At 40.4% G+C, this 14,214-nt stretch overlaps 1 protein-coding gene across 2 annotated transcripts in view; it reads left to right on the top strand.

Moving 5' to 3' along the window:
* The window catches only part of LOC147260632 (transmembrane protein 132C), a 153,902-nt gene that overhangs the window by 13,639 nt on the left and 126,049 nt on the right, over window positions 1–14,214 (top strand). Inside the window, exon 1 of one of the 2 annotated variants that reach the window (XM_086207317.1) lies at window positions 4,801–4,914. The exons of the other annotated variant lie outside the window; for it this stretch is intronic. The gene's annotated coding sequence lies outside the window, so the exon portion shown is untranslated. Of the gene's footprint in view, window positions 1–4,800; window positions 4,915–14,214 lie in introns of those variants that run through there. 2 annotated transcript variants of the gene reach the window in all.

Genomic DNA, 14,214 nt, shown 5'->3' with positions numbered 1-14,214 from the left:
TGTGGTTGACATAATTACCTTTCAAATTGACCATCTCCTGTGGTCACATTACCGCGGACTCAAGTGCATATTTTATGTCAGCTGATGCAATATCTCTGTAACACAAAAACTAGCTCTAAAAGCCTGCTCATCCTGGAAAAAATGTCGAGAGGCTGAGCAAGAGAAGTGGACAGACCCTCCAGATCTGAGAAGTGAAGCTCGCGTGGTTCAATGCCGCTGCCACTAGGGGGCAACTGCACTGTTGCAAAACCCAGCCGCAAAGCTCTGATGCCAGTATGAACATGGATCGAAATACGCGGATATTTATGTTATGTCCCTCCCTGTTTGTGCTATATAGGAATTCTGGTTTTACAAGTCATTTTTTGAGACTATGAACTAAAATTAAACAATATTAGGGAGTTAGAAAACAAACATATCGGCCAGCATTCATTGTGATGTGATCCCTCAAATGAAGCTATCCAAATGAAGAAAGGCAGGATATTGAACAGTTAAATCTGTGCGCTAAACTTCAGGGGGAATTTAATCATTGAAAATTGACCCCAAGCCTCCTTCTGGACTTATGTAATTTTTTAAAAAGCACATATCAGACAAAATATGTGTCGATACCGATGTGTCAGTCAGACTCTGTGGGTGATACCCAAAATGGTGAATTTGATGCTGAAACGAGGAGTTGAATGGCTGACATGCTACATCCACTTGTTTTCTTCAGTCTTTCGGCCCACTCACAAACACTTGGCCCGGGAACACCCTGATGCAGTTCATCAGTAATGGATTTAGCTTTGAAACATCTGCATTGTTTGCTGAGAGATGATTAATACATTTGGAAATTATTTTCATGCTTTTCATGCTGCAAAACAAACAAAAAAATCTTTTCAGTTGCTTTTAATTAATTTTCTTTGCTTGTTTGTTTTATCATTTCTTTTCCTCTTGCTTTTATTTTCAGTGTTTTTATTCTGCTTGCTTGCTTTTATTTATTTTTTCCTTTTTTCCTTATGTATTGTGTAAAGCACTCTGGCAAGCCTCTGGTATGAATTGTACCATATAAATATATTTGCCTTGCAAAGACACTAGTTTGCAATCCCAGGTTCTTCCATGCACATTGCTCATCTTAACAGCTTTGAGTTATGATGCAGTATTTCCTGAAAATACCACCCCACATAAAACCCCATGCATTTACTGCCATTATATTGTAACCCATTTCTTTACTGTGTATTTTCATTTCGTCTTTTATAACACTTTTACTCTGTGTTAAAAGAAACCCAAACAAACACAAGAGAATAAAAAGTGGATTATGTTTTTATTACTTCAGTAATAAAATGTCATAAGCCCAGGAGCTTTCGTGGCAAAGATAAGATAGCAGTGTGAAAAAACATTAGATATTTGTGTAATACAGGCTGCATTAAACCACATAACTCAACAAGTTTATTTTGCTATGCCGAGTGTGAATTCACTGCAAAAACAAGGATGCATGTAAGGTGACTACTTCTGCTTAAGAGTAAACATGACAAACTTATCCTGTGACGAATCATAGTGGACGGCAGGCGCATTTCCTGTTTTTCTAGCTTCCTTCCTGTCGGTGGCGATGCCTCCATAACAGCAATTGGTTCTGCATTTTTGATTGAAGTAATCACAGGCAGGTGGCTGGACAAAAAAAAAAGCAAAACGCCTCTCCATGTGAGCGAGCCGAGCGCGCAGAGCTGTCGCCGTCTATCAGAGGCATTAGAGCCTAATGCATTACAGGCAATGATCTGACAGGTACATACTGTCAAGGCCCATTGACTTCTTTGTGGTGAGGCTGATTGATTGTCGAGATTATGTTGAAATGGGAGTTGTGCGCCTCTTTCAGATTCAGAGTGGCACGCTCACACAGTCGGACTCTCAACAGCGGCATTGAAACTAGCAATGAATTTTAATTTTGAAACATATTAGTTCTTTCCCTCGAGCAGTCCGTTCTGTTGGTGAAGAACCACTGTTGTCTTGTGGAGATGGAACAAGAGTTTGTTGTGGCCTTTCATCTGTGACGGCAAGCCGATGCACCGAGCATAAAGAATGAATTGTGGCAGATGGAGAAGGTGCTTCGGATACAGCACATTTTATGATATGAAACAAAGAGCATTAGCTAAATATAACAAACAAACAAACAGAAGACATTGCATGAAATCAACATCTTACATCTACTGAAGCAGCTCTGGGATTGACAGCTGTCACTCTAGCTCTGTGCTGGCAGAACCTTCTGTTCAAAATAACTCTGTTATCAAACAGCCACTATCGATGCCACAGTTCATTGCGATGATTTTTACTGCTATACAATATTGATGCACCGGCACCAAATACTTCGATTTTTATTCCAGGTGCCCAGCTGGTGGTATAATTTCATTCACTGATACTTTGACAAATTGTTTATTGTATTTGTGTTTGCGTATGTGTGTGCTGGCATGTTTGTTTGTGTGTGTGTGTGTGTGCACGCACGGTACTGTTTGTATATGTGTGTGTGTGTGTGTGTGTGTGTGTGTGTCGTGTTTGAGGCTTTAAGTGTCTTCTGTTTTCATCCCGGTTATGAAAGCCTTTGTATCTGACACCACAGCTGATTGATTGATTGAAATTTTTGTTTTGATCATTTTAAGAATATAAAGCATGAAGAAAAAAGAAAATGTCAAACTGTGGATGACCTGCATTACATTTCTGAAACAGAGGGGGAGTGTAAGTACAAACTTAAACCCTCCTCCATAACTTATTGATTGCTTCCTGATTGATCTAATCTAACACTCAATACCTAACAAGAATATCTAATTATTAATATCTGTATGCATACAGACATACAAAAATGTCTACACCCATGTACCCAAAAATCAACAATCTGTTCTTCTTGATCTACTTCTGTATTTAAATCATCATTTACATAGAGAGGAAGAAAATGAACTTAGGAAGAATGAATAAATAAATAAATAAATGAAAATAACCCCTGTAAACACAGTGAAGCTGCTTTCTTAGGGGTATTTCTTCCTCACACACGCAGATATAGTGGTACGGTCGTTGAGCATCAAGTATCGTTAGTTACTCTGTGGCTCTCGCCTCTAATATGTAAATGTTTCATCGTCTCTTGCTGTCACTATTATTGGTAACCAACTCCTTTATTGGAGTAACATGATCAGGTATGATTTTTCTGTGCAGCCTTGATTAGAGCTCCTCAACAGAAAAAGCAGTGCTTCATTTGCTACATCCCAGTTAAATGTAAATGGCCTGAAGTACACTCTGAAAATTGGCATGATGGTAGTTGTTGTAATTGGAATGCCGGTGTGCGTCGCCAATCAGTCTTGAAACAATCACCAGCTTCTAATCAGTGTAAAAGCAACGGCCACCTCAGACTACAATCAGTGTGCAAGTTATTCCAGCAGGAGTGGCTCAAACTTAATGAACTCCCCTGAGCAAACTCAGAGAGGCAGTGTGAAGATATTGCAAGTCAAAGAGCAATAATGTTAGCTAAAGCAAATATCCCCGTTTGAAACATGTCCTGATTTTTGTGCATTTTGAATCCATGAGTGAGATGTTTGCACCTCGTCATCTCATCCTTTTCGGCCAGCGCCCTCCAGTATTTGGCAGCCTGCTGCGTTCATGCTGCTTTGCTGCTCTCAGGCTGGAGAACGTGGAGCTGATGATGAGGGAGGACAGACAGCGTGGCGGCAGCGAGTCGCCGGTCATACGGGCCAGCAGGGCCATCGCTGACACCTCCTACCACAGCTTGTTCGGAGCCACTATCAGCTCCTGCAGACTCTCGTCTTAACCCCAAGGCCCTCAATTTCACACAAATTGGACAGAGCCACACCACGCTAAGAGGAAATGACCCCAAGGATAAGGAAAGATTAGCCAATAAAATATGACAGTTTAATTCAAATTGGAAGTAAAAGGATATAAGGATGTTAATGCCAGACTGAATGCTGTCTTTTCCACCTGTTCTCAGAATTAAAATTCAAATGAGTCATATCAGTCATTCTATTTTATTGAAGTTGTGCACAAGGGTTCATACAGTAACAGAAAATACACTTCAATGAAATTATTCAAGAGCAATGCAACAATGGAATAATAAAAAGCTAAAAAGTGCTCAGAGGGTGCGTACCTCCAGCAAGGCCAACTTTTGGCTTCTGGCACTTTCGTAGTCAAGCACTATTACACTTGAGGTGCAAGCACTCTCACCCCTGCACACATCAGAGTTAGTAGCTGGTGAGTCCTGTTAACAGTTGAAAAAGGAATAATCTGAGTAATCTACGATGAGTAATCCGTCCAAAAATGTATCAGCTTCTTCCACGGCCACGACTACACTCCTCTTGGCGAAAGTCAGCCGTGTTGTTTTTGTGCTGACAAACTGAAAACACGACCTCCTCGGCTGAGTTTAAGTATTTAAGTGATAAGCCCACTTATTGGCGTTTAATTGGTTAAAGTCTCAGTTTTAGGCTGAAGGCAGGCTATTGATTGTGTTGAAGGTGATGAGTAGAATCGACTGAAGTTTTTGGCAGGGAGTGCAGGGAGGTTATCACAGCATCTATTAAAAGACTGGCAGTATTTTGTACCACAGTAGAATATAGACAGTATAGAGTCGAGTAGTACTGACCTGAGCAACGATACATCAAATTTGTCAGCAATTTTTATGATTGATTCATTTAAGAGCAACATTTCTAAAAACCTGCACAATGGTAGGATTTGTTCTGGCTCTGAAATCATCACCCCCTAGTCTAGCACCACCTCCTCCCCTCCATCATGTGTTACAATCCTGGCGATATGCTGACTTTTGTTGTTCAGACAGTAGAAAGCAGCTGCTGTGTCGCTTCAGCCTCTTGGCACAGATCCACTGACAATGATGTGGGCCTTGATATGATTTGCTCAGAGGATGTGCTAACTATTCCCACATACGAGCCTGTGGTAAGTGTGAATAAGCACTTGGCAAGTGATTCTTCGCCCTTCTGGGCTGTGTGTGATTGCTCTTGCTGCCTAGTTCCGTGGTGTTTTGGTGCATTCTCTGACAATCCTTGAACACTGTTGTGTGAAGACCCTGTAATTAGATGTTCTGGGACTGTGGCAGCCACTGAAATTCAGGGTGATGTAATCTGTGCTCGATCCTTAATTGTGCATGCCATGTGTAGGACGGTTAATTTAGCCCACAAGAGTGAAGAAACTGCAAGGTCTTTGCCAGCTGATACCTTCTAAAATCTGTCCATATATTGGATTTCTCTGTCGGGTTGTATTTCCTGCAGCCTCGCCGGATATAAAACTAGAGTATATTGCTCTGACAGAGGAGTAACAACTCTAGACGGCTTTCTTGAGGTGAGCATCAATATCTGTGCCAAAGGACAGGGAGCTGAAGTGAGAAAAAGAAGCAAAGATATGAATAAAGGATCTATAAAACAAGTACGCATGTCAGGTTAAACTTAAGTTTTTTTTTTCAGATCAAAGCAATGCACATGATCTGACCTGCATGGTAGGGAGGCAAAGTTGGTCCGACTGAGAAATTTGTCTGGTGAGCTGAGCAGCAGGGAAGGGTGGGCTGATCTCTGCAGCCCCGTGAGAATGATCCAAGAATTTTTGTTCCTTTGATACAACGCGGTAAACTCACTTCTGAGAAAAACAGAAATAAAAACTGAAAAAGCAAAATAAGAGCAGATCCTCTCTCTCTCTCTCTCTCTCTCTCACAAAAGCATACAAATTACCTAAAATCTGAAAGCGCAGTATATAGGGGGATTCTATCAATTATTTGATAAGAGATCTCGAGTCGCACACAATTTCACAGAGGGAACTGGGAAGTGAACTTATGATTTATTTTTAGTATATCCTCTAGAAATAGAGCAGTGCTTTATGACTGGACTGTGGTGATACAGTGAGAAGCAGGAATACGGTATTAAAGTAGGTTTTAATGACGTAAATGGTGGCACCTTTTCACACCAACTCGACAAAACATGTCCTTCCTGTAGCTTCTTCTCTGCTACAGATTTGGGCTTTAGTCGAATAAAAGCCGCACATATAAACACGACGAGCCTTTTAGCTACTGAACAAAATCACATACCTTTTTTATTTTCCATTGTAATCCACTTCTATTAGACTGAATGTTGCTCATTTCAACCCTGGTGCTGGATAAACAACCCAATTTGAGCCATTTTCATACAAATTGAATGTGGCTAGTTTTGCCAAGACACATGGACCTCAGGTTGGATGACAACATGTACTGTACAACAGTAAAAATAAGATCTGGTGACACTATTCCTTCAGCAAATGTTCAGGGCAGGCTATGTTGCAGATGGCACAGCTGGATTGTCATGTTGCACAGCTGGATACTCATTTTGCATGGCTGGATTCTGATGCTATCAAATAAATCTGACACAGGGCGGTGGGGTAGTGCAAGTGGTCTAGGGTGTTACATAATTGGAGCACTTGGTTCAGTTCCCTGTGCTGGTCTTTGGTTGGTCACCCATACAGACACAGTTGGCGGTGTCTGTGGAAGGGTCTCCTGGCCCTGCAGGTCGGAGCACCTGTTCAGGGATGAGGGAAATTCACATGCTACATCCTCCAGGTGATGCTACTCGCTTTGAAAAGATGCAGCTGATGGCTTCATTTGTCGCAGAGGAGACATGTGGTAGTCCGTGGTGCTCAGAGCGGCAGACAACAGGGGAAAAGGCACAAAATGACAATGTAAAAAGGACAGCAACTAAAAATAGATTTATCTTATCTGATCGTGTCATGATTTGGTCAAACCTGGGGGAGGAGAGAGAACTTGGAAAGATTAAGGGGATGCATCCAAACTAAAGTAGGTGCGCAACTCATTACTTTAATGGGTGCCAACAGAGTAACGACTGGGTGCTGATGGAAGTTTGATCAGTCAGCAGTACTAAAGTTCATTATCTGCACAGCTTTGTGAGACAGTGCAGGATACACTGGAGAGAGAGAGAGAGAGAGAGACAGTGAGAGAGAGAGTGACATCATCCCTGAAGTGAGGTCGAGTTCTACCCACTGTCAGGAGGACAATGGCGAGCTGAGAGTGATCTTAAGTGTGGTTACATTTTTCTAGAGCTTGAATCAGACAACGATCTCCGTCCAGTCTGCAAAGTTGAGCCTGGCAATTTATCTTAACTGAATCACCTGTCACACACAAAATATATCTCAAGATTGAAGAATGCACCGTATCTGCATGTCTGGAAACATGAAGGATTTGACTCATTTATCCGACAGAAATTTCTTCTTATGAAGAGAGAAAGTACTGTTGGATATCAGAGAAGCTATCGATTCAAATGCTGATGATTCATTAGCCCTGATACACCCCAGCTTAAGATGAGGAAGATAAAAGTAGTTTCCTGCTGTTGTTTTTGTTTGTATGGAAGAGAGAAAATGCAAGGAAAGGATCAAATGAGATGAAGTTCTCCATAGTTTCTTTGAGCCTGAAGTCACTGAACATGATGATGCTCACCCCAACTCATGGCACAAGACATTCATCTGTGACATCCAGACCGGCAACTGATTAGCTCATCACTTGAATAAGGCTTGTGTTGTTTCCCCCTTCGAGTGTTCACGTAAATGAAAAGTTACTGGAATCATCCAGAAAGCGAGTTACCTGTCAGTCTGTGTGATTTCATGCTTGGTTTGTTTGTGAATGAGGAGGTGGGAACCTTAAATGCACTTCCCTGAGACGCTGCAATCTTTGGTGTGGAGCGAGGCCACTAAATTACAGCTCTGCCGACAGGCCCAGAGGGCCTTGACTCGCTGCTTCGTCTCAGATATTAACAGCTGTTTCACTACTGGTTTGAATAAGATACCAGCACTCTCCCTGGTACACAGTCAGCATACAAACTTTTGGCAAGACTGTTTACTTGATTGTGTTTTTATAGCAAATGTAAGCGCGTATCTCTTGAGGGAAGCAGCTGTGTCAAAGTTATAGTCAGACATACTTTAGTGTTGGGTGGAAGCTCTTTAACCTCAGCTGAATGACTCCACCGGCGCAATAAAAATTTGATAAGGAATAGATGATAACATACTCTCCCACCGGAATATTTACTGTTTTCCAAAGTAATGACGGAGACTGTGGAAGATGTCTGGAAATATCTCTGAGTTAGCGAGTCTGTCCCACCACCAACAATCTACACGCCACATTGCCCTGAATTGAAGATTTCTCTTTCGGTTTAACCTCGGGTAGCAGATTCAATTAGGGCTGTAGATAGATAGATACTTTATTAATCCCCAAGGGGTAATCAACCAAAGAAATGCTTGGCCGACTGAAGCCCTCAAATTTTGACTAAAAATCGACTAATTTTATATATGAAAAATATACTGTGTCAACTATCAGCACAAAACCTGTTGAGGAATATTTAGACAATTGTTTTTGTCACGTTATAATAACTGACCGACGCTATCATTTGTCCTGCGCACAGAGCCAGACTGAACAGAGGAGCTCAGCATCGCGGCTGAGACACAAATAGACTTTTAACTTAAAACTTTACTCTTAAACACAAAAGGGCAGGTCCACTGTAAGAATTTTTACAATTGAAACAAAAACAATTATTAGACTAAAACATTGAAATGTCAATTCTGATATGTTCAAATACTCAAAACTGACGGGGCAACCGAAGGTGGACAAGTTAGCTCACCGTTTTTAGGTGATACGTCGTGTTTGTAGTGGAGCTGTGACATGAAAACTGTTGTTTGCAAACTTTGCATTCAACTTTTTTTCCATGATCTGTTTTCATGAAATGCTGCCACGCTGCAGATGTCTTCGACATGGTGGACGAGGACTGACTTGAAATGAAACCGTCAAAATTAAATAGACATTCATCAAACCACCAGATGTTGTCCTTCTGGTACACTTTCGTCTGTCTGTCTCTAGCGGGTCGGGCTAGTCCAAAATGGCAAAACAAGGGGGGTGTTCAAAGATGGATCGTTATCTGTGAAACAAGGGTGCTTTGAAAACACCCCCATTAGCACTTGGTACTTTCCTCCTGATGAAATTAACGTGGCAAAAAATCGACCAATCAGAATTTTGGTGGAACCAGAACGTATTGACTAACAAATCCACCAGTGGACTGGGAGATTACAGCACTAGATTCAATTGATTTTTTTTTCATTTTGGCACACATGCAACATACAAGGAAGGGATGGCCCGGTGGGTCTTCAAACAGCAGTAAACAAACGCAGGAGTTTTCTTTTGCTAATGACCGAGTGTGACAACTTGTTGCTACTAAGAGATTTATCAGATAAATAAGGTTGAGTTACATTTGGAAGTTATTTTCACTACTGTTTTGTAGCTTGCTTGGTTGGCTGTAAGCAGAAATATACAATAAAAAAACAACCTACCAGGACAAAGTCAGTGAACTGCAGTGGCGTGATGGAGCGTCACCACACAGGTGGAGAGCCAGGTATTGATGCCAAGTACGGAAGCCAAGGATGGTTGCACTGATCATTTTTTAAAAATGTATTTATTGTCTTATCTCAAACACAAAAGCCATTTTCTTGAGATAAGTCACTGACAAGATTTTCCGTCATGTGATAGACAATCCTTCCCTGCCATCACAAATTTTTCTTCAACAATTTTTTATATTATTATTATTATTATTATTATTATTATTATTACATTACTGGTGATAGAGGGAGACATTGTGCTCTTTGAGATAGAATACTGCACAGCTAAGTCCAAAAATAAGCGGACAAGAAGACGCTACAGATGAATCAATGTTATTCTCCAGGGGTCCTGAGGGGCTTCACCAGGCCAAATACAGAGGCCTTCAATGAGGCAGAGGAGGCAGATGGATATGCTGGTTCTTTGGGGGGCTTGTAGGCACACTAGGCCAATTACTATTTTTTTTTAAACAAAACAATAAAAAAAGCTATACAGGAGTGAAAAAAACAACTAAATGAACACAGATATATGTCAAATCAATTTTATACTTGAAAAATTAATGAAAATGATCAAAATTGCTGTAAAACATACTGGTGGGGAAAGACTTAATTAATTGAGATTGCCAGACTTGAGAAAATGTTTTTTTTGAGACTACAACAAATTAAATTATCTTGAGAAACTTCCTTTGAGCTAACTTGAAAAAACAGCATGTACTTTCTCGAGATAACAAGATAAATTAGCCACTTATCCTTTAAGAAAAAAGAGTTTCAAGGTCCAGTATTTAGCTCTTGACCTTAAATAACATTAAAGCATAAATGCATTAAAAAAATAACAAGCACAATCATCAAAGAACTGAAGAATCAGGATTATTATACTGACATTTGAGTGTAGACATGCAGGAAGCCACTTTAAACCATTGCAAGCATTGCTGTTACTGTTCTACAAGTTATATTTACTGATACATATTTAATTAAAGGAAATGAATAGCAGCAATTTTAGCCACTCACCACATAAAGTAATTAAAGATTCTTTTTCATGACTAAATGAGATCAAATCGTAAAACAGGATTCAGAAAATTAAAGTGGACATCGCATGCTTCGTGAAACAGAATAAAACAGAACCTGGAAAACTTTAAAAGAGATTTCATAGGGCCCCAATTAGCTTACGCGGATCATTTAATATGGCTAGACTGCAATCCCTTTTCTCCTTTTCACAGCAAGAGATTCATTAGAAGGCAGTGTAATATTGTTTTCCCCTCCCTGCTCCTCTCCTCACTGGGGTTCAATCGAACATTAGTTAGCCAAGAGAAAAAATATGGTGCTTTAGCTTGGTCTACTGAGAATAAACTCCAGCCGTGAAGGAGATTTCCTTTCTTCCTACAGAACAGCACCCATCGCATCCAAGAAATGTTTGAAGAACTGAAATTATAATGAGCTTCTGTTTCCTCAGATTTTTTTTTTTTTTCCAGCATGTTAGAAAGCTGGTATTACTGGCTCAAGAAGAGTCATGTGGTCTTTTAGGATTCCTCCAGACGAGTTCTCCTGATTGTAGAGTAGGCTGCTGTCAATCACTGGATGGAAGTTCATCTTGGCAACCGGGCAGAGAGGATTTGAAAAGGAAATGTGTCCACGTTCCTAGTTGGAAATATTTCTTTAAAACAGATTCTGTCAGCGGTGTGAAAGCTTACCGCCTTCCCTTTGAGTTTAGTCTGAAATAGAAACATTTTTTTCCTTGTGCTGTAATAGCTTTCGCTCCCAGGCTCAAAATAGAAGTACTTGTTCGTATAGTTACTACTTACTCTCACCGACTTTAGGTTAAACTGCAGATTTAAAACCAGCCGAACTGGAACCACAGTGAAAGCTTCTCCAAAGGCTGAACGAATCACTGAATAGACCCTTCTTTCACCACAGACATAGTGATAATAACAATAATAATAATAATAAGAGTAACTGAGCAGGTGAGTTTTGTTAGTAATGGACATATCACTGCAGTCTCATTTGTTTGAACCAATGTCAATAAGGATTTAGGTGAGTTGGCAGGTATTTAATTTATCCCTGAAAGGAGAAATTCGTTAGAGAATAATTTTGAAATATCTGCCAATATTCCAATGAGTGAAATTACTGGCAAAACCTCTGCTGTCCTCTCTACTAAACAACAACTCTATTAAGCTTACTGTGAGATTCATCAACAGCTTTGTTCAGAATCATTATTTTATTGTATTGAACTCAACTCAGAAGCACTTCTTGCTCATCAAAACATGTCATCTTCAGCAATATTTTCCTGTTGAAGTATCATGGTCACAAACTAACTCAACAGAATCTTCCCTGCTTAATCTTTGAAAGTGAGGCCAAGCCCAGACTTTCATTCTCACTTTTGAAATTACAGCAACTGGAATTGTTTTATATGAACTGCGAGTTCTGAACAAAATTGTCTGCCCGACAAACTATTCGGTACGATTCCCAATTTACCCCAAATATCTTCTTTCTCTGGATTATCATTCAAGGATAAATTGGAATATTCTGTCAACATATTAAGCAACAAATGGTGCTGGCTCTCCAGAGCGAGGGGCAATGGAGAAGGCTTTGTTGCTCCAGGTCTGGGTGGTGGAGTGTTATAGTTGAGGCAGGGTTGGAAGGGGTTTATGGAGGGCTATCTGATTCAGAAGGGAGACCCAGAACTGGATAGGTTGTTGTAAAAGAGGCAGTGGGGGTTGTGAAGGGCAGTTATCAATGGGTTGAGGCAGACGTTGGGGACATGATCATATTACATTTGTCATAATGTTACGAAAGCAAGTTAACTTGCATCAGCAATATCATTTAGGCAGGCTGGAGTGAGTTGTAGTTGATATCATTGAGATTTAGAGCCGGGCGTCTTCATCGTAGCTGTAGAAGCGGAGATACTGATGATGTCTGCACAAGTAGTGCAAGAAAAGGAGTGGACCAAGAACAAAACCCTGGGGAATGCCTTGAGACAGGGGAGTGGTAGAGAAGGTGCAGTGAGATGTAACTATTCAGAGTCAGAGTCCAGATTCCTTAAATGTAAGGATTTGCTTCTTTGGCTGTCAGCTGTGACAGAAAATAAAGCTTTTTGGGTGTTTGATGGAGAAAAGAAGCATTTTGAACATGTGACTTTAGGCTCTGAGCACTGTTGATATTTTATGACTCAAGGATTAATTATCGTCAAAACAAACTGTAGAAATAACAGTTAGCTGCAGCCCCATAGCTTGTTCCAGTGTTCTCATAGTGTTCTAAAGCTTGTTCCAGAGTTTTTAGATGGAGAATACAGTGGATGGGGGAATCATGTAGTTTGGAAGAATGAAATGAAAGACTTACACTTGTCAAATATGAGGAGGTTGTCATTGAGTTTGACAAGTTTTTGTTGTTGTTGTAAAAGAGAGCGTAATGGTGCCAGAGTGAGGTGTGAGCAGGATGTGGACCAGGCTCAGTGTGATTCTGTATTATTGAGGTGTATACAAGGAGATGGACTGTTAAGCCAGTTTTCTTGGAGAGTCTTTCAAGTTAAAGCTTATGGGATTTCATTTGATGTAGTTCAGGAGCATACCAGAGAGCTGAGTGCATGAATGAGACTCTTTTGAAACTGTCCTGACATTATTTATTGCAAAATTTCAAACTATGTATTAGCAACCTAGTACTGACCTTGTGCAGTGTATTGGTGGTGTACACAACCCAGTGCCGTGTGTGTGTGTGTGTGTGCAGTCCTTTGAAGTCCCTATGCAGCTGGAGGTTAAGGATACCTACAGCAATATATCATTGTCAATTTCATTTAGTGCTGGTATCTACTGCCCGGTATGTGTTTATTCCCTTTTTTCCCCCTTGGTACAGTTCAGAGCACATTGTGCATCACTGAGTTAAAGCCAAGCAGAAAGCAGGTACCGAGACCTGTTTTCAAAGATGAGAAGACTGTCTAATGACATCTGTGCAGTCTCCTTCTTGCTGTACAATCCCACAACAATGAGCACCTTCAGGGAAGGCGATTACAAGGAAATATCATTTCTCCAAACCGTTGCTGAATCAAAGGGAGATCCCCTTGTTTAGAGTCCATGTGAGAAATATTCTGTTTTGAATAATCTGTGTTTTCCTGAGTTTAATGTGGTCAGGATTTCTCCGAGTAAATGAATACACAAATGAGAATATTTGCGTTCAGAGTTCCATGTTTTGGAGGGACCACTGAAATCTTCATATTGGTGGAATTGTAGGCATTAAAATAATAATAAATAAAATCTTTTCAGTGTTTTATGGGAGATTTTAGATAAATAGATGTAGATGTGTTTTAAAAGTGATCCCTGTTTGGAAGTTGCCCTTTTTATATACAAATAAAAAGCAAATTCTGCGATGGACGAACAACATGTCCAGGGACATGAGAGCGGGCTTCACCACCCCACCTCCCAACTCCATCCCCCCGCAACCCTGAAACAGGAGGAGCAGGCGACGATGGACGGGTGGATGGAAACTCTTATCTGCAATTCCACATAGAAAATTTGTTTTTTTTTAGAGACTGTCTGCATGTGCAAGTTGAAACAGGTCCAATTTAAATAGACACACACCTTGACCTGAAGTTGCATCTTCCCTGCTCACGTCATTCATATGCAAATGAACCACTTCTGAAATTTGTGCAAAAAATCTGAAAGCGCAAATGAAGGCATCCACATATTATCTTATACATATCAGCCAATCTTTATGTATGCTGTTATTTTGTGGTCAGTCGGAACAATTTCCATATTTTGCCTGAAAATGATGAAGCAGTCATCAACAAAAAAGCATACATTTACATATCAATAGCACTGAATATTGTGTGTGTGTGTGTGTTTAGAAAATATGTTTAAAAAA

Source organism: Aulostomus chinensis, chromosome 6, assembly GCF_037954235.1.
Source record: "Aulostomus chinensis isolate RoL2024-O1b breed Wild chromosome 6, RoL_Achi_v1.0, whole genome shotgun sequence".
Taxonomy (NCBI): domain Eukaryota; kingdom Metazoa; phylum Chordata; class Actinopteri; order Syngnathiformes; family Aulostomidae; genus Aulostomus; species Aulostomus chinensis.
Note: the sequence above shows the minus strand (reverse complement) of the source record. Positions and strands in the feature narration are given on the sequence as shown.